At 32.8% G+C, this 19,812-nt stretch overlaps 1 protein-coding gene and 1 long non-coding RNA gene across 2 annotated transcripts in view; one reads left to right on the top strand and one right to left on the bottom strand.

Annotated features, from left to right (window-relative positions):
• LOC148230635 (uncharacterized) overlaps window positions 1–19,812 on the bottom strand; it is a 63,440-nt gene that overhangs the window by 29,451 nt on the left and 14,177 nt on the right. The gene's annotated exons all lie outside the window — the stretch shown is intronic.
• LOC148230636 (uncharacterized) lies at window positions 386–4,604 on the top strand. The gene is made up of 2 exons (XR_015810936.1): window positions 386–1,743; window positions 2,931–4,604. It is a non-coding gene; the product is annotated as an uncharacterized LOC148230636 (long non-coding RNA).

The raw sequence follows: 19,812 nt of genomic DNA, 5'->3' as shown, positions 1-19,812 counted from the left end.
TTTCTTGACGTACACTGACGGCCTAATTGACATGAGCTGGCGACTAATTACTCTTAACTCGTTAACCTTCGTAAGCCAGGTGTTGCATCACTTATTGCGCAACTATGTATAACCATATTCATCTGGGCAATGCATATATGTGCAGATTCAGATTTTTTTAACATCTACTGTAATAAATAATCTACGAGTCACTGACTTTTTAATGTTTCAAGTAAACGCCCATTGACCTATTTTCGTATTCTAAGCATTTTTTATACGACAGGTGTTGCATTTTAGATACATAATACAAAACACGCGAAATGGTAAAAGGGTGTAATTTTCAAACAGAACACCTTGCATCAACATGGTTCTTCCTTTGAATAACATTAAGTAGTTAAGTGATTCATATCGTGTTTAAAAATAACATAATTTTTTACTTGTTTTAGCTAGTTATTAACAGAGTGCTATTTTTCATTACAAGTTATCTTAAAATTAGAACAAATCAGCAATACTGATATAACATCATTTTATAGAACAAAAAAACAAATTTTATTTAGAAGTGTTTCGGAAAGAAAAGATACGAAACCCAGAAAATAGTTTAATTTGGGAATGACTTATAATACCTTTAGAGCGCCCCATTATTTATTTGGTGAGCCTGGATGAGCTTTTTAAATCCAACGTCATATAAATCTAACATTTGTTTTATTTTTTTCGAAATTTCACAATTTCTGATAGCTTAATCTTTTGTTAATTGTTTCACAAGAAACAGTTTTGAATAGCTATTGTAATTGTTCATAAAGTTCTTCAGTGACAACGGATGGCCATTATATTCATGACACTATTTCACCTGTTAATAACGGTAATTCCATTTATACATAAGAAACGGACTCGGTAGGATTAGGAATTGACACGGATATTTTAAGCACATTGCAAACACAACGTTACAACTGTCTTGGAAGCTCTTAAAAAATAATGCGAACCCGGGCCCTGGGAAAACAATGATTCCGGGCCTCGTGACAAAAATATATTTTTATATATTTTTAACATCGTAATATAATTTTTTGAATAATTAATAATAGGTATGAGTTAACCCTTTATATGCTACAAATAAATATAAAAAATAGCAACCGTATTTGCGAAATATTTCAATTAGGCATTGAAAATTATTAAAAATATTTATCTGATAATTAGTCGAATTTTCTTTGCTGCTCAGTGTTGCCATATAGTGAACTTTCAGTCCAGGTCAAAAACAATAAAATCACGTCATCGCGGTGAAAACGCTCAATTAAGTTTTTTATATCAATATTACGAGCGAGAATCGAATGAAGCACATCCGAATTTTGCCCAATTAGAGAGCGTAAAAAACAATTATCACTTCTCAGAAGTCAAAAATTCACGTCAAAAGCAATAAAATCGTGTCGCTCTGTAACGAGAAATGAGAATTCACGATTTGAGATTTTTCTCGAGAAATTCTCAAAAAGAAACACTAACACAGCTATTTTTTATTGTCTCTATTACGATAATTTTAAATTTAAAAATAGAATATACATTTCGTAAGACAAATAAAAAATCCATAAATTATGAAAAAAATATAGTTATATCCGGTACTATAAATTTTAATTAAACACACGCATTATATTTTTAAGATTCAAAAAAATATGGAGAAATATACATATGTATATTGCTAATATTTTTCGGGTCTGAATTTTTACACGGTTATGGTCAGAATTTATATTGAAACGTCAGAATACATCGGTTAGAACAGTGGTCGGCAAACTTATTGGCCGAAGAGCCAAATATGTACATTACAATGATTTAAAAAAGTTATGAGAGCCAAATCTGTTTTTTAATTTAGTAAACCTTTATTATAATTTTAGTTGATAAACAATAATATGAAAGTAAGGTATCCATAAATTTAAATCATGACAATGACTGACAAACACTTAATGCGAACAAGGTCCTTGGATCTCCTTGGAAAGTTTCAGTATGTCAGGTTTATATGTTGTTGTTTTTAATTTTAGGCATGATTCCAGGTTTTCGTCAATAAGAAGACTTCTCAGTTTACTCTTGATGAAGTTCATGCTTGAAAAGGATTGTTCGCATGAATATGTAGAACCAAAAAGGGAAAGAACAGCAAACGCAAGTTTTTTCAGCAGATCGTAAGAGTCAGGAATACTATTCCAGACGTTGAAAATGATCATGTTTTCATTCTCCAGGTCTTTCAAAGCAGACCACTTGTGTTGTGAACTAAGATCACATTCGTTCTTCTCCAATATTTCCAAATCAATACAAAGACGTTGAAATTTAGAGCTCCATATTTCCTTGCTTTTTAAATCCTGCGATTATATTTCAAAGTTACCAATGTCAATGCCAAAAGGAGAAAATTTCAACTCAGTTATTGTAACATTAAGAGGATTTTTGACGAATGCTAAGGTCGCTTTGCTGTTTTTAAACATCTGAAACTTGCTGAGAAATGCTTCCCTCGTATTTAAAATTGTTGTTTTGAAATGGTGTTTGTAAATAGAGGAATTATTTTCTTGGCGATGCTTCAGCAGGCTCGGAAAGTGAAACAATGTTTCCCTTTCAAAATCTTGAGCAAAAAGGGATAATTTGTTTTCGAATAAAATTACTTCTTTTAGCATCCAAAAAATTGTGTTTCCTTTCCCCTGTAGTTCACGGTTAAGCTGATTTAGATGAGACGTAACGTCTACCATGAAATGAAAGTTTTGGATCCTGATTGTCTGTAAGTTCTGGATAGTGAACACCCTTCTCAAGGAGAAATGCTTCAATTTCTGGCAATAGCAGAATGATATGAAGCAGAAGATCAGGACATAAGGACACTCGACCAGAATTAGCGCCCGGGCCCGTGGATATTTGTGCCAGAGCCGCACTCAAGGAGCCAAAGAGCCGCATGCGGCTCCGGAGCCGCACTTTGCCGACCCCTGGGTTAGAATATAATCGACCAGAATAAATATTAGATGGTAAGACTAATGATGGATATTATTTGGTCGGAATTTATTTTAAATGTTTATAATTCAAATTGTACTGGTCAGAATATATATTAAACGGTAATAATTATATTGACAAATTATCAGAATCATTTAATTTATGCTCTGTATTTCCTCAATGTCAGTTTTATGTTGACAGATGGTCAGCATGATTGAGGTGTTTTAGGGCCAACTTGTTTGGTTGAGCTCGCAACATTGTCAAATGTCAACACAATAAGTAAAGCGTGCTCTCCGCGCCGCTCTGTCGTTATTCTCGCTTCGTTCGTTGCTCTGAATACCGTCACGTCCTACATACAATTAAATAGCTTCGATGCATATTCGCGGGGTTATTCATGGGGTGTTCAAAGTTCTGACCCAGGGTCGCTCGCTCGTACCAAACCTATTCAACAGTTTTAGTGCGAGCGATATATTTCATATATTTCTGAAATAAATAATTTATTTCCCATATATATTTATAAATGTAGTAATATTTTTTTTAATTCACATGATCGTCCTATATTTTTATTTTGACCGTATGCTATTTTTATTCTAACCATTTGATATTTGTTCTGAACCTGAATAATATTTACTTTTCATTTCAATTTCACCCATTTATTTTGTTGGCAATATACATACATACATACATACATATATTATACAGTTTTTTTTTTTGAAACATATCAATTTTTTTATTATTATTATATTACGTTTTAAACATTTCGCTGCTTTTGGAACAGTTGATTAGTTTAGTTCAATGGTTTAGAACTAAAGCTTGTTTAACCGAAGTATTTTGAGAAAATGCCTCGTTTTATATTTTTTTTGTTATTGTTTTCCCGATCTAATAAGTTTGCTCAACTCATACAATAATTTAATGATTTATTTTGCAAGAAATTATATATATTTGTATTCTTATAAAAACTGCATATCCATGAAATATCGAATCTATATGATCCATAAGACAAGCTAAAATAAATATAATATTGAATTTATATAGATTCGTATACTTGATCTTTAAATAACGTTTACGTTACGGTTATAGCTTGTTACGTGATTAGAAACACACACACGTACGCTATTTATGCATAGATCGCATAATCCGATATAAATAAACGTTTATCATATCAATCGCATAAATTATGACATTCAGCCGTCACACGTGTCACTTGCGTCACACAAACGTAATTATGTCACGTGTTGTTTCGTCTCGTAATTGACTTTGTAAATTGCATTCAAAACGGAAAGTGACTTTGGCCGGTTGTAAATATTTACGAAGCGCAATTAAAATGCTTTTAGCGCATTATGTGCATCCATGACTCATTGCTGTTGCTATGTTTAATTAAGTATGGACATAATTGTATACAGTTCGAAGGTGACAGATGAGTAATATATGTAGTGAGTTATGGTTATTTTTATCTACATTTCAATAAACGTCATACACGTGTCTGGTTAGATAGATATATAATTCTGGATTAATCAGCGTAATTGGATCGGGGGTTGCGTGATCGACATAGATGGCCAGATAATTTTCAAGATGACCGTTGCGCCTTGTCATTGTCGTTCGTGTTTATAAGCATTAGCGACATTATATCATGTGGCTAATTGGATTAAAACGTCTTATTTGCGTCATACTTTGACCACTTCAATCACATTGAAATATTAGGATCTAAACTCTAGATTCCAAGGATTCTGTCGCAATATTTCTTAATCGACATTTCTTGGAAAACCTCGAATCAGAATAAATACTCATTCACTTAAAATTAATCATTTTGTATTTAACAATATACTAATGATAAAATTGCCATAAGATACAATATAATATTTCGGAGAGACACAGTGACGTCATTTGGGTGGGGGGGGGGGGGAAGGTGAGGATATTTGCTCCCCCTGAATTTGGCGATAAAAATGCATGTCATCTGATCAAATACTTTGAAATTTAGTATAATATTTAAAAAAATGACCATTGACTGTCAATGACCAATTTTTGCCCCCTCCCCCCCCCTAGTAAAAGCTTTAATGTCGACCCTGATTCTAAACCAGAAATTCTCTGGCTTACCTCTCAAAGAAAATTTAAAAAAAAACAGTCTCGAATATATCCCGAAAATATTTTTTAAATATGTCATTATAGTGAAATTATATGAAAAAACATTTTCACTGGTAAATATATATTTTTTACTAATGTAACTATAATTTATCTGTCAGGTGCTATTAAAATTATGTGATATAAACTTTTCCATACGTAATAATATATACATGTTCCAGTGAATGTGTATTTTTCGGTAAAGTTATATTTTCATTAGTGAAATCCAAATACATATTTACCAGTAGATATATATTTCTACTTGCGGAAATATAATTTAACTGAAAGACGCTAGTGAAATTATATGTCTATAAAATATAATATGACAGTTGCGAAACGTCATTTGATTAAATGAAAGTTCTAGGACTAATTACAGTTTTAGAACTTTCATAAGGTTAAGTCTAAAATACAAACTAAGCCAACTGAACTCTCATGGAAAAATAAGAGGAAGAAGAAGTATAGACGGACGCCTCGCATATTGCTCTATGGTTAGCCTGCACTTCGATATAACATTATGTTTTAAAAATATGATAGCTATCCTTACCAATTTTCTAACCAACACTTATTAAACCATTGATAGTATTCAAAAATTCAAAAAAGGATCCGTGATATATTATGTTATCAAATCTAACTTCAATTGCGTTGATTAATATTGACTTTTGATGTGAAACGGCTGATTAAAGTGTATTCAAACCGAATTTTGGTCAATAGGACAGGGAAAAAATAATTATCACTTCTCAGAAGTCAAAAATTCACGTCAAAAGCAATAAAATCGTATCGGCGCCATTGCAGTGAGAACGCTCGGTAACGAAAGTTTCCACTGCGATGGGCTAATTTTTGCCCCCCCCCCTCCCAACGGAAAAAGCTAAAATGACGTTCCTCGTTTGAGGATGTCCGCGAGCTAATTGCACCACTTCTTGGACACACACGCGAAGTAGGTTCACGCCACTTTGGCGATCGGTAACCAAAGGGTAAGAGAACAATTCTTGACATTTGATCGTGTTCTCTGTGAACGTATACGCTTTTACTTCATACATATTAGAAAGACAGTTAGCACAAAAAACATATTGATTCTTGCGAATTCCAGGCTATCTCAACCTAAAATTGTGTTTCTAAGATATTTTAACTCATTTTCGATAAAAATATCACTTAACATTTTTATGTCAAGTGTTTGCAATTAATATTTAAAAAAATACTATTAAAAAAAATATGTAACACACATAAGGACATTTACTTACTGACTTACTACAGATAAAAAACATGGTTTTTAATTTAAAAATTTAAGTGAAAGAAAGAATAAATTCATGTCGTAAAAATGTACTTCATCACTTTAGGAGATATTCAAGCTAAGAAATTGGATGCCACCCTCACTATCGGAAATCGGACGCTTCTAACATTTCCTGTCTTTTCCATATACACACATTTGGCGCAATTGCTCAATCGATTGTATTAAGCCCGACACACATAAAGGTGTCTTTTGTCAGCGGCCGTATTCTGTAGTCATTTTGGGTTCCGAATTTCGGTATTACAGTCACGTGAGATTGCGTGACTAGTCTTAAAAGTCTGTGAGTCGATCGTGGTCCGCTGAAAGGCATCCTTTTCAGTCTGCCAACAGTTTCACGAATCACGCTCATGAATAAAGTTTTGCCGATGTACGCTGGCGGCATAAAATTCAGTCAAGGGTTGACTGCTGAATTTCGATTAGATCTAAGTATCCTGAGAAGATAATGAAAATATATATATGTACGTACATTAAATACGTGTTGAGACGGTGAAGAAAATTGCATGAAAGTAAAAGTTAAGTTATTATTTTTATATTTGCATGTCACCTAGAAAACTATTATTACTTTCACGTTCTAAAACCAATTGTTTTTGTCATGGTTTGAGCCATGATTGTATTATATATAAATCAGAAAGTATACAATCGAAACCTAATCGAAAGCGGAACTAATAGTCATACATACATATAGACCTGAATTAATAATTTGACAGTCAAGTCTGGTAATTATGATTAAACAATTTAATTTAGCTATATTTAAAAAAAACCCGGAAAAAACGCTGCTTGAAAAGCTGAAAAGTTTTCATCAAATTAAATTACGGAGAATGATATGCTAACGAAAATAAAAAACCTAACATAGTAAAATTGAACTTACAGAATCGTATTGCCTAAATTTCAAAACAACATACATACGTACATTAATAATTGTGTACCTTTTACATACATACATGCTTACACAACAAATACATAGCAATGAAATTTCAACACTCAATTATATCTGATTCGAAAAATATACTAACTCAGAGTGGTACAAAATATAGTTTACTGTTTACTTCCTATTTCTTATAAAAAAATATATCAACATTTTATGAGAATACGTAAAAATCTACCATAACGTCGTTAGATATTAAATTTATGATGTCACAGAGCTGCATATCAATTCTAACGTAATTAAACTTTCTTTATGGATATATCTTTACATAATGCACCCTACCTTATATTTGAACAAGTTATTCGAGTTTAGAACTTACTCATATCAACCATATTCACATATTAGATAAAGCATAATGAAATACATATTATTTCTAAGAGCCCTAAATACTCAATGCAGTTTATTTTGGGTCACAATAAAATCTGGTAAATTCTACTTCGCATTCAGATAACGTTGTTTACATCCAGTCTACAGTTGTACAATAATATCCCTAGCGTTCTCTTTCGTCTAGATGAAACCAGATCGTGTCGTTATGGTACATTATCAGGTTCGTCGACTGCCCTTCACCCACTAATAACCACGCGAGTGAACGTACATTTGTTAGTACCAACTCGTGAAGCCTAAGCGAATGTTTTTATTGCGTAACAACCATTATTCGTATTTATTTCTAAAATTATCTCTATTTGGATAACCTATCAGGTCATTCATTCAATACAGATAGAAAGAATGTCACTAACAAATATACATTTTTAGTGTTCAACGATTGAGAAATAATAATAATATGATTAGGTTTTTTTTACAAAAGACAGGTGGTGCTTAATTAGAAAACACCGGTCAAGTTTGAGGAGCGGAAGGAAGCCAGAAGACAAGGTGATATTTTACTATATTATATATAGGGTGCCTTAGATATACTATATTTTAGTTACTGTATAAAAAATCTCATTATAAAAGCATTAAGAGACAGTTGAGCCAAATTGTGTATGTTGCTCAAGAGTAGCAAACCTCAATTTCGTGCGGACCTCGAAAAGCCTGGCCCAGAGGCAGCAGAGCAGTCTTCTTAAACGCTTTTGTTTCATTGCGGTATTTGCTCTAAATATGCAACACTTTATTGTTTTACTACTTTATTTTTTTATTAGAAAATTCCAGCTGCAATAATATTTGCAGCGCAGCGAAAAATTTCGTAAATACATATCTAAATGGAACAGTTTTACTCAGACTTTTTCGCGTGGTAGATCGGTACTGTATTTTAATCTTAGCCAGGAAGCATTCTATAGTTTTAGGAACCTGATCTCCGGAGGGAGAGAAAAATCTTAAAATGTTTTAGGATCTAATAGTTAGATTCGCTGTCAGACCATCTCAGCTTAGAGCAGAGCATCTGTGACTATCGACCGTGGCCCAAATCCGTTATCTGGCTTCTGGCGGAGGGAAGGGGTTTCTCAGAAACAAAGATTATTAGATTTATAAGGAAAATAGAGTAACAAAACTAACCAGTCAGTACACATCATAGCTTTTGGTAATGTAGGACAAAGGGACAAGGACTGATCACATACGCTTAATGTGGATATGATATATTTGAACTAATCTTAATGATAACTAGTGTGGCAGGTGTACTTTTTTGCATTACTAAGCAACTCTAGCACGTGTTTCAGGAGAAGCAAAATAATGCTAATAAAACATATTGTATGCGTAATTTAACCCTATACTTCCTAACCCTTCATAAACAGCATTTGCACTTGTGGTCTTCCGGAAGGATGCGCATCAACATGAACGAATCGATCAAAACACAATATATGTGTGTGTGAAAATTTGCAATACAGCATGCGATAAGCGACTCCATTTTACCGGTGCAGCCGGTATTGTAATGTAATGCGTGTACGTTGCTGTGGTTCCGGTGACGCATAATTTGGTCGTTATCACGCGACAGCGGATGCAGTTACCACGTGACACCGGATGTGACGTCACACAAAACCGACAATGGTCACGCAAATGACAAGCGACAATGGTCAGCGACAGTACATTGTCCTTGCGGCTGATGTCGTTTCCTATTGTTGATAACGATGAGCACTCTGTTGTTGTTGTTGTACATCTCTCATTCATTTTGTTTTTGCCCTTAATTCATTCTGAATCGAACGATGACTGTAAACAAATATGTCAATGCTAAAGACAACACTCCATTTGCTGTTCAAACCAAAACCTAACCTATACGAGTTAACTAAAAATCTAAAAAAGAATATACCAAGTATTACATTTATAGTGACAAGTGTTCGAATTAAGTTTAAGGTTGTACCAAGTGCATACTATTTAAACTAAAGTGCAATTACATATTCCTTTTAACAGCTATTGCATAATTTGACGCAATGATTATGAGAGCTCCCGAAAGCAATAAACAGTATAAATGTAGCCAGAATCAATGCTAACGTCTGATAAACGATAATGCAGTAGACTCGTAAGTACTTTTTGGGTGAGCAATGAGATTTTAGTTTGTGTGATCCCAGAGATGATTAACCTGGTTATTTTGCTTGCTGCGTGATAGTTATAATTGGGTTGGACAGTGTGCTGTTTAAAATTGTGGTATCGGTGACTATTTAATAAACGAGCAAAATCTTCAGCGACACGCGTGCACTCCAAAAAGCAACTCAGAATACATTGGATGAGCAGTGGAAGAGGTTCCAGTTGTAGGTCAAGTGCAAAAAGTGGGGGTAAGCTATTGCGTTTGTACATTTTTACGCTACATGTGTGAAACCTAATATGTATGATTTGGAATATTTAAAAAAAAATGTTTTTTTTAACCGTGTAAAAGTTAAGCTATGTAAAACGAGCGCCGCGTAAATCGAGGCATAAGTGTATATAACATAGTTTACGACTAAATGTAACACATATTAAACAACCGAATGCATGCATTATTTTTTATATTTAGTCAAACGATATATTTTATTAGAATTTATTTTAATGCTTCACGGTTTGTCCACTTTTTGGTGTTTTACTGTGATTTAAAAATAAAATAGATATCTTTACCGATCATTCATACTAGATGCTGATGGCGAAATTTAATATTTTTATTTCAAGTATTAATCGAAGTATATTCAAACCAAATTTGGGTCAATAAAAGAGTGCAAAAACAATTATCACTTCTCAGAAGTCAAAAATTCACGTCAAAAGCAATACAATCGTGTCGGCGTTCTCACTGCGACGGTTTTATCACACGATTTTATTGCTTTTGATGTGGATTTCTGATAAGTGATAATTGTTTTTTGCGCTCTTTTATTGGTATTGATAAAAATAAAAAAAATCGCACGAAGCCCAATGCCGTTGCCTAACGACGGCCCTGCTTAACTAACTTGAAATATTAGATTTATGGATACTATTATTTTTTTAATAATAGAGTTGCTATAAATCTAATAATATACCGTCAAATTTGTATTTAAATAAAATGGCAAATCTCTTTTATAAAAATATCTAAAATATTTGCGACCAAATAGCCCTTGTTATTTACTTCTAAGAGAAAAGACTGTACGGAAAAACAACCTAAATTTTTGCGGTACACAGTCAATTAAACATCGTTATTTTCTTTCACGCTGTGTGAGTAATTGTTTCTCGACATTTTCCTGCCGGAAAATGCTGTATAGTAAAGTAATAAACTAGTATAAGTGATATTTACACATCTATATTGTATCTGTTTTCTAAAGCTTTATAATTTAATATTAACTTCTTGGAACTTTCTGTATTAGTTATAGCGCTCTAATATGCTCCCATTTATGGAACATAAATTATTGAAACAAAACTACTTAAGCTTCAACATGCGCCACTCTATAAAAGGAAACCTCACAGAAGATAAATCGAGAAAGCAAACATTCAAATGATACCAGTTTATAATCTGATTAGTGATGTTATTATAACTGTTCCCAAGAGTCGTACAATGAAATTTATGATGAAAACTGCTATAAACTATGCTAATGTAACAGTCAGGGCTGTCGAGAGCGAACCCTGGCCCTGTAAAAACAATGATTCCGGGCTTCATGACAAAAATAGCACTTTTATTTATTTTTTAACATCGTTATATAATTTCTTGGATAAATAATTATAGGTACCAAGCGTTCCCACTGCGACGGCGCCGACACAATTTTATTGCTTTTGGCGTGATTTTTTGACTTCTGAGAAGTGATAATTGTTTTTTGCGCAAAATTCGGTTTTAATATACTTTGATCAGCCCTCTTATATTATAAGTCCATAGTAATATCGGTAAGGATAGCTATCATATTTTTAAAACATAGTTTAATATCGAAATGCAGACGAACTATGAAGCAATATGAGAGATGTAATGTCTGTCTGTACTTATTCTTTCGCTTATTTACTCCTGAGAGATGAGTTGATTTATTTTGTATTTTGGACTTGACCTAATAAAAGTTCTAAAACTATTATTAGTTTTAGAACATTTGGTTAGGTTTGGGTTTGAACAGTAAATGGACGTTTCGCAACTGTCAAATTGAGTTTCATAGAGCAGCGTATTAGCGCTTATCAGTTTAATTATATTTTCACTACTGGTGAAAATGTGTTTGGAATTTCAAAAAGCAATATAGCCAACAATAATTTGCAAACAAATTAACACGAACGCGTCAAAAAACTACAATCTGTCCCTTTGAATAATAATGTTTATTGTGAAAGTACTACATATAGAGTGAGTGCTTTTGAAGGCAATGTTCCGAAGGAACTTGTACATTAAATACATTAGTACATACGTCTCAAACAGCTGTAGTTAAGTTCAGATTTATTATTTGCGGTCGATTTTTACTTTTTTATAAATATATTTTTCTATGATTTTTTCCAGAGTTGGGCCCCGCGAATTTGTCCTCTATCCCCCTCCCTCTCGACAGGCCTGGTAAAAGTATGTGAGGTTTATTTTCGAAAATTGATAGCTAAAATCGACTCTGAAAACTGCCATTGTTCATTTCACTTTTCCGTGTTTGTAGCATTGTGGCACGCACACGGGAGAAGCGATAGCAATTTGCGAAACGCTCTCCCTATTGCGGATCCCAAACAATGGACCCTCGTTTCCAGAACGTGCGGTCAATTGAAAACGGCCGATACGTATTGTGCTGAATGTATAAAAAAAACCTATCCGGAAAGACCCGCCCCAGTCCAGACTCGTCCGTTACGACACCGTCTGAGAGGCCGCTGGAAAAATTACAATGCAAGACATTCTGAAGACAGTCAAGGTGGTATTTTGGCACTCGCACCAGACTGGAATTTTAATTCCATCGCCAATTTGGTCTTCTGGCGTCGTGCCGTTTGTAGGTGACTCGTTCTCCTAAAGGACAATAAAGACGAACGCTCACCTAGAATTTCAATGGATTCTTAACCCTCGTGAGCAACGGAGCTACTTTATTTTTTCGAGGTCTAAACTTCGATGATGATGAAATAGTGTGATGCGACAATGACACATGCGTATTATACTTAATAATTATGAGCATTAACTGAATTTACAGTACTATTTTAAAATATTATATTAAACCGTGTCTTGACACGTTCAAGAAAAGGAACTTTGAACCAAGTTGGGACGCTATTAGAATCAAAATAGTCTCAAAAGGAAAACAATAAATAATTATTATGTATGTAGGTGTCTATCTATTAAATAAGGATAACTGATTGCCTTAGTTATAATTGCGATTACACAAATAGTTGTGTCAAATACTGGAGAAAGTAAGACCTGGAATAAGTGTATTATTATATTATATACGCTAGCAGTTATACTCAATATAATGTATTCGTGTAGACAAAGGTTTTGTCTGAAATAGGGAATATTTATACAATGACACGAACTATTTTTATCTAATTTAATTATAAATATACCCATCATATTCAAGATTATAAATATCGCAATAAAATATTATATTTACTTTTTTATTGACAGTGTTTTTACTACATTGATAAGATAATAGTTTGACCCAATCAGGTCTAATTTTTTAGAATTTTATTTGACTATATTTTTATTTTGACATTTGTGACTTATTTTGCTATGTAATAATAATAAGAAACTATTTGATTTTACGAAATAAAGCTTACTGTGACACAGCCACAATGAATTTCTCCAATTCATCTAAATGCGTCACGAGTCGTCGTTTTCGTCGGGCAGTATATTTTTAGCACTACCCTTTGTTCAAATGTCTCTAGGGCCTATTTTTTCCCTCTGTCAATGTCCACGTCACCTGCATACGTTACGACCGGTTTTAAATCGAGACGTATGTCTAATAATCAATAAAACTACTTTGGTTTTTAAGCAAAATAAAGAAGCTTAATCATGCATTTAAAAAAATTAATCATATAAATATTCTCAGTGTCAAACTAATATTTTTCAATAGTTAGTACTAAAAATAGCATCTCGCCTGTGTAGCACTTTAAATTTTAAGCGTAGGATTTAATATTTATGATTTTACACACCAACTTTGAAAAACGCTAAACAATAGCCGTAGGCGAGAGGTATTGAAATGGTCACACTAAAATACAAATAAGTTCGATTTATTTGTTGTGGAAATGATGGCACGGCTCAACCGTGGTCTGTTTCCTTAAGTGTCAACACAATCGTGCTTATTGTTCTTCTTATTGCGAATTTGCACAGTTTGAATATCAAATAACTCTCGATTTGTTTTCAAGTTGCGTTCTGAATACATTAACACGCATTAAACGAATGAAATCGAATGTCTATAATGTAAGTTAATCGAAAGCGATATAGGAAAAATGTTACTGAAATGAATACCTAATTTTTTCCATAAAATTCTACGTACCGTAAGGGCTTTATTTTTCTATTGAAATTCATGAACAATAAAGGGTACCTGTTATCTATTAAATTGTTGAGGGGTAGTAAACTTTTGCCAACATTAATTCAATATTTAAAAAAATAATAATAAAATTAAGAAAGTCGGTATGTTTCCAGGCTGAAAATGATAATTTGATAATATTTATTTGAACTGCCAATTGCAAAAAAAACCAATGAAAATACACGGAGCAAGAAAATTTTATGTTTTACTAATAATGATTGATCAGTCTAATTTTTTTTTAAATTATGTTTTATTAAAGAAAATGTAGAGGTGCATTTGGCTACCCAATAATTTTTTTTGCTATTTTATTTTTATGATTTTTTGCGTTAAAAACAAATTAAAAAAACTTTAGTTAACAATTAATTTTTAAAATAAATTATCATATATAAGCGAGGAAAGGGAAAACGCGGTCTATTTCCAGCACTTTATTTAAAACTGCTGTTTTTCTTGAAGAAAATGCAATTAAATTACTCACACAAGTGTAAATCTGTAAGATATTATATTTATAAAAAAAACAATTTCCTTACTGTTTTTTTTTCTTATTTTCTTGAAGGAAAATATTAAGGGTTAATTGAGCGTAAAACAGGACCAACAAATTGTATAATTTTCTTCAAATAAAATGTCAGTTTTCTTTAAAAAAAATTATACAGTTTTAAGTTTTCTTTAAATAAAATAATTTAATATTTAAAATATTTTGATCACATTACCATTTTATATAATGAAAATAGTTTTAGTTCAATTGATCGTGATGTAAAAATTTTTTTGTAAACTTGACCTTTTTATCTTAATTAAAAAAAATCGATAGCACGCAAAACAAAACCATGCGGACAAAATCGCGCGGACAATATTGCGAAACGACATATACACATTTAAAAAATCTAGAATTAATCATAAAAAAAAAAACTTTTTCAAACGCCTAATAAAATCTTTATTATTTATTCGGAGATTCCAAATTATAAATCCAGAATCAAGAATGCTGCCAACTAAAGTGTCATAAGGACACGAATGACCGATGGATCAATAAAATAAAACGCGTTCCTCATAACAAAGCCGAGCATCTGAGAAGATTTATCGCAGAAGTCATATATAATATGTATAAAGAAAACCTCCACTTGCTCTTAAAAGTAAATCTGAGATTTTTAGTATAAGTTTCTCTAGCCAAGATATAATGGCGAACGGGGTCAAGAATATAACACAGTATGCCACTTTCTGAAACAAAAGGGTTGATGAAAGCCCATCTTTATAGAGAATCTAAATCATTCTGTAATGAGAATAAGTCATACTTAATCATTTAATTTGTAACTGCCTTATTTATGGCATTAATAACGTGAAGAGCAGAGGGTCCAGGTAGGATCATTAAGGAGCCCCCGAAGGGGCGAAAAGTAATCATAATTCAGAATTTAATTTAGGATGGATCTAATTTTAGTTGAGATCAAAATAATTTAATGCTTATTTTAATGTATGTATAATATATACATTAAACATTTCTTTTCTTACTACCAAATCATTCATGATGTTATTATTAGCTTCTTGCGATTTCTCTGAACTAATTTAACATTTTTTTCTCTCTCAATCCTTATCAGTTTGACAATTTGTTTTGTAATTTCATATTTATTATGTTGATTTAATATGTCATATGTGTCACAGTCATCATCGTTGTTGGAATTATAAAAGTACTGTAGGACACCTGATAAAATATTTATTCTCTCTTTTACGTAATTAATGATACTAAATTCATTACCAAGTGCAATATTCTGCTTCGATATTTCATCGAGCAAGTTTGCGTCATAGTAGTGATTCTAACTGTTTATTTAATTGGCAACAATCCATTAATTAAATTTATGTGAATAAATCAAATACTTTACTTATCTTAACTAAAACCATAATTTTTTTAAATTATTAAATTGATCTAGCAAAGGATTTTTTTCCTTGATAATAAGTACATAGGATCTAGACCACGGAACCTGTCTTGATTAGAAATAAGGTGGAAAAAATACTACAAACTTAAACCAGTTAAAGGTATTAAAAATTACAATTTTACCCGAAAACTGTGTGAAAAGATATGATCAATATATCAAGAATCGTGTTTATCATAAGAGTCCATATTTACATATTGGTGTCATTATTACTAGTAATTCTAACTATTTTAACCTATTCCTATGCGATACATATTTTACAGAGACTCGTTAATCATAATAATTACGTTTCAAACTATAAAATATACATTAGCTCCTTTCGTATCGCATTTGTGTAAATACATTGTGCACCGCGAATGCTTTACATTGTGTATGCGCTATATTATTAGCCGACGCACTGATAAGCCTTATCACTCACGTTGTTTGAGTGTGTATTTTTTTATTATTTTTTTGCTACGTAGAATCAGTTATCAGCGCAAGTTGGCCACGGATGTAAACAACGACCTTTGATAAGATAAACTGGCTGCGCCGCTGTTATCGCCTACATGAGCCATTCTCTTGTAAACAATTATTATGCTATCGCAGTTCAACATTTCCTAGTTCCGATATCTCGTTTGTACGGTGCAAACAAAAGTGTTACTGATGATTAATTTGTAGAATTTTGTGCAAGGACTCAGCCGGAGTGGCACCACAACACAATATGTATTAACTATATCGGCATTAAGTGTAAATCGGATAGCTTCATACAAAAGTATGATTCATTTCTGGAATTGAAAATTTTTGTCTTTAAAATTAACAGGAAAGATTAAGCTTCAATATAAAATAAGTCGCTAAAATAGTGTGTTCAATATTTATAAAAAGTTTGTTTATATTTTTAATCTAATCATTATATTGATACTAAGAATGAAATAAATAGTTTATTTTATTAGTGGATATAATTTAATTATATTTGAAAATTCAATGGAAATCAGCAAACGTGATATTTTACAGCAATATAGTATATACTTTTATGATAAAAAGTTGGAAAAACCAAGGAAATATTGATAAACATATAAAAAAATTTAATATCTAGCGTCTTGTCATTTCTAAAAATAAAGCATCGTTATAAACTAGTAAGATAAATAATTTTAATAAACTCAAAGTCACTAATAAAACGGTGTAGACCCTTGTTAAGTGACATTTTTGTCGAAAATGAGTTAAAATATCTTCTGGTCTAAAGCTTCCACTTCACTCTCCGAAAGTAGGCGACAGTTGGCCAAGGACGGGAAATATAATGTGAAAATTCGGGCTTACTTCGGTCGAGCTCGGTTGTCCCCGCGCTAAAATCTCTCACAAGTTCTCCGAGGTCACCGCGAACGGGAGGTAAACTGGGGGTAATTTTGGTCGAGGCGGCCGACTTCGTCGCCTCCAAAAATTCCCTCGCTTTCCGAAAGTAATACCCGAAGACGCTTCGAGCGCGAGCGGCGAGATACTTCCCCTTTCGCTCTCTCGCGTGACGAGAGAGAGAGATAGAGATGGTTTATCGCAAACTGAGATAGAACGGTTCAATTTTAATATGGGCGTCTTCACGATCGCGCCACTGTTTGGTATTTTTGCCCGATCTGGACGGCCAAAATTATTTCACCACTTTAGTTGATTCCATAAGTGCTCTTAGTCAAATATATAATATTATAAGTGCTAAAAAATACAATTATTTAAAGTATTTCTTTAATTGTAGGCCCGAGGAATAGGAATTCCGTGTTGAACGGTCGTGCGAATTTCGCCGCGTAGCGTAAAAAAAAAAATTGTATATGTCACAAATTTGCTGTTTTTTATTAAGAAAAAGTATTTGACTAGCATTTTATCATACTCGGTATCGTTTTTTTAAATATATATATATTTAGTCATTCCAAACAAATTTTTATTTTATTTCATTAGTACGCGATCCACAATTTGACGTTTACTGATTTTACCACGGTAACCATATTATTAAAAAATTACAATCATTACAAAACTGTATTTTAAATTTGACGTTAACATTTCTTTAATTGTAGGCCCGAGGAAGAGGAATTCCGTGTTTAACGGCCGTGCGTAGCGTAATAAAAAAATTTAGCCGCGTAGCGTAAAAAAAAAAATTGTATATGTCACAAATTTGCTGTTTTATATTAAGAAAAAGTATTTGACTAGCATTTTATCATACCCGGTATCGTTTTTTTTTAAATATGTGTATATTTGGTGATTCTGAACAAATTTTTAGGTCGTAACTTTCGCGACTAAGCCCCGTCCCATTTTTAAGAATAATACATTTTTAAGGTATGCAATGTGTTAAAAACCGCAAAAATCCGCAGTCAATTTTGCATGTATCATAAAGAGAAAGACCTAAGCTATATATTGTATATAAAATCTCAATTCAGTAAATTGACTTTCCATACTTTTCCTTAAAAAATAATAGAAATTATTCATTAGTTGCACACTTGAACGTTTCCTGTTTATTATTTATTAGTGACAGTGAAGCCTCGATTCAACATAAAATGTCTTATTTACTAACATTGATCTATTCCGGTGCATTGCAATCATCCACCATCTCCTTTTTCTCCATTTGGCTTTAATTTTTTTTGTGTTTAAAACACGCACGTAGTTATAATACGCGAGGTTGAGAAGCGTGCACGCGTATGAAATTCCCGGCTGTGCGAACGCTATTCGAAAAACTGCGACCTTGACCGACTTCGGTCGAACTTCCACTAGGACAACTTTCGGAGAGTGAAGTGCGGGTATTAGAGTCTACACAAAGATCTGTACTTCCCATCAGAAATAGAACTTTAGGTTGAGATAGCGAGAAATTCACTAGAATCAAAATAGTTTTTTTTTTGAGAAGGTTGTGAGAAGAATGAGGTTGATTTTTAAGTAAAAAAATAACTTTAAAATTAAAAACACGTAAAAAAACAATGTGGTGGGTTTCAAAAACCTATACAATTAGTTATACTTTAGACGGCATTCTAACGATCATTTAAACAAACGAAAAGAGAGAGCAAAGGTCTCGAAAGTAGGGCTCATACACAAGTTTCATAACAATGTATATAAGTACTACTGAAAAAGGATGCGCGCTGGACAATACGTTCTACTCTGCGTATAATACTATTGTTCTTCTACCCTTCGGTTACCGATCGCCGGAATCGTCATTTAGATAGTTTCTCTTTTAAGGCGTGAACTCATTTCGTGGGTGTGTTCAAGAAGCGATGCAATTGGCTCGCGAACATCCTCAAGCAAAAAACATCATTTCATGTTTTTCCAGGGGGGGGGGGGGATATCAGTGATCTTTTAATGGTATTTCATTAAATGACACATTTTTCTGGCCAAATTCAAGAAAGGGCAAACCCTACCTCACCTCCCCCCCGATTTCTAATCCACGTTAAAATTAATTAAGTCGTGCCATAAAAACGCTCGGCATTTATATAAGGACTTTATTTAATATATAACAATATTACGATTTTTAATGAGTGAGAATCATACGAAGCACATCTAAACCGAATTTTGACCAATAGGAGAGCGCAAAAAACAATTATCACTTCTCAGAAGTCAAAAATTCACGTCAAAAGCTATAAAATCGTGTTGCCGCCGTCGCAGTGGGAACGCTCGTCAACACGATTTTATTGCTTTTGGCGTGAATTTTTGACTTCTGAAAAGCGATAATAGTTTTTGCTCCCTCTTATTGACCAAAATTCGGTTTAAATATACTTTGACCAATAATCTCATATCAGAAATCCGTGGTAATATCGGTAAGGATAGCTATCATATTTTTAAAACACATATCGAAGCACAGACCAACCATAGAGCAATATGTGAGATGCAACG

Source organism: Plectrocnemia conspersa, unplaced genomic scaffold, assembly GCF_051122295.1.
Source record: "Plectrocnemia conspersa isolate PC_06_02 unplaced genomic scaffold, ASM5112229v1 ptg000010l, whole genome shotgun sequence".
Taxonomy (NCBI): domain Eukaryota; kingdom Metazoa; phylum Arthropoda; class Insecta; order Trichoptera; family Polycentropodidae; genus Plectrocnemia; species Plectrocnemia conspersa.
The sequence above is the reverse complement of the archived record's forward strand: the minus strand, read 5'-3'. Positions and strand labels throughout refer to the sequence as shown.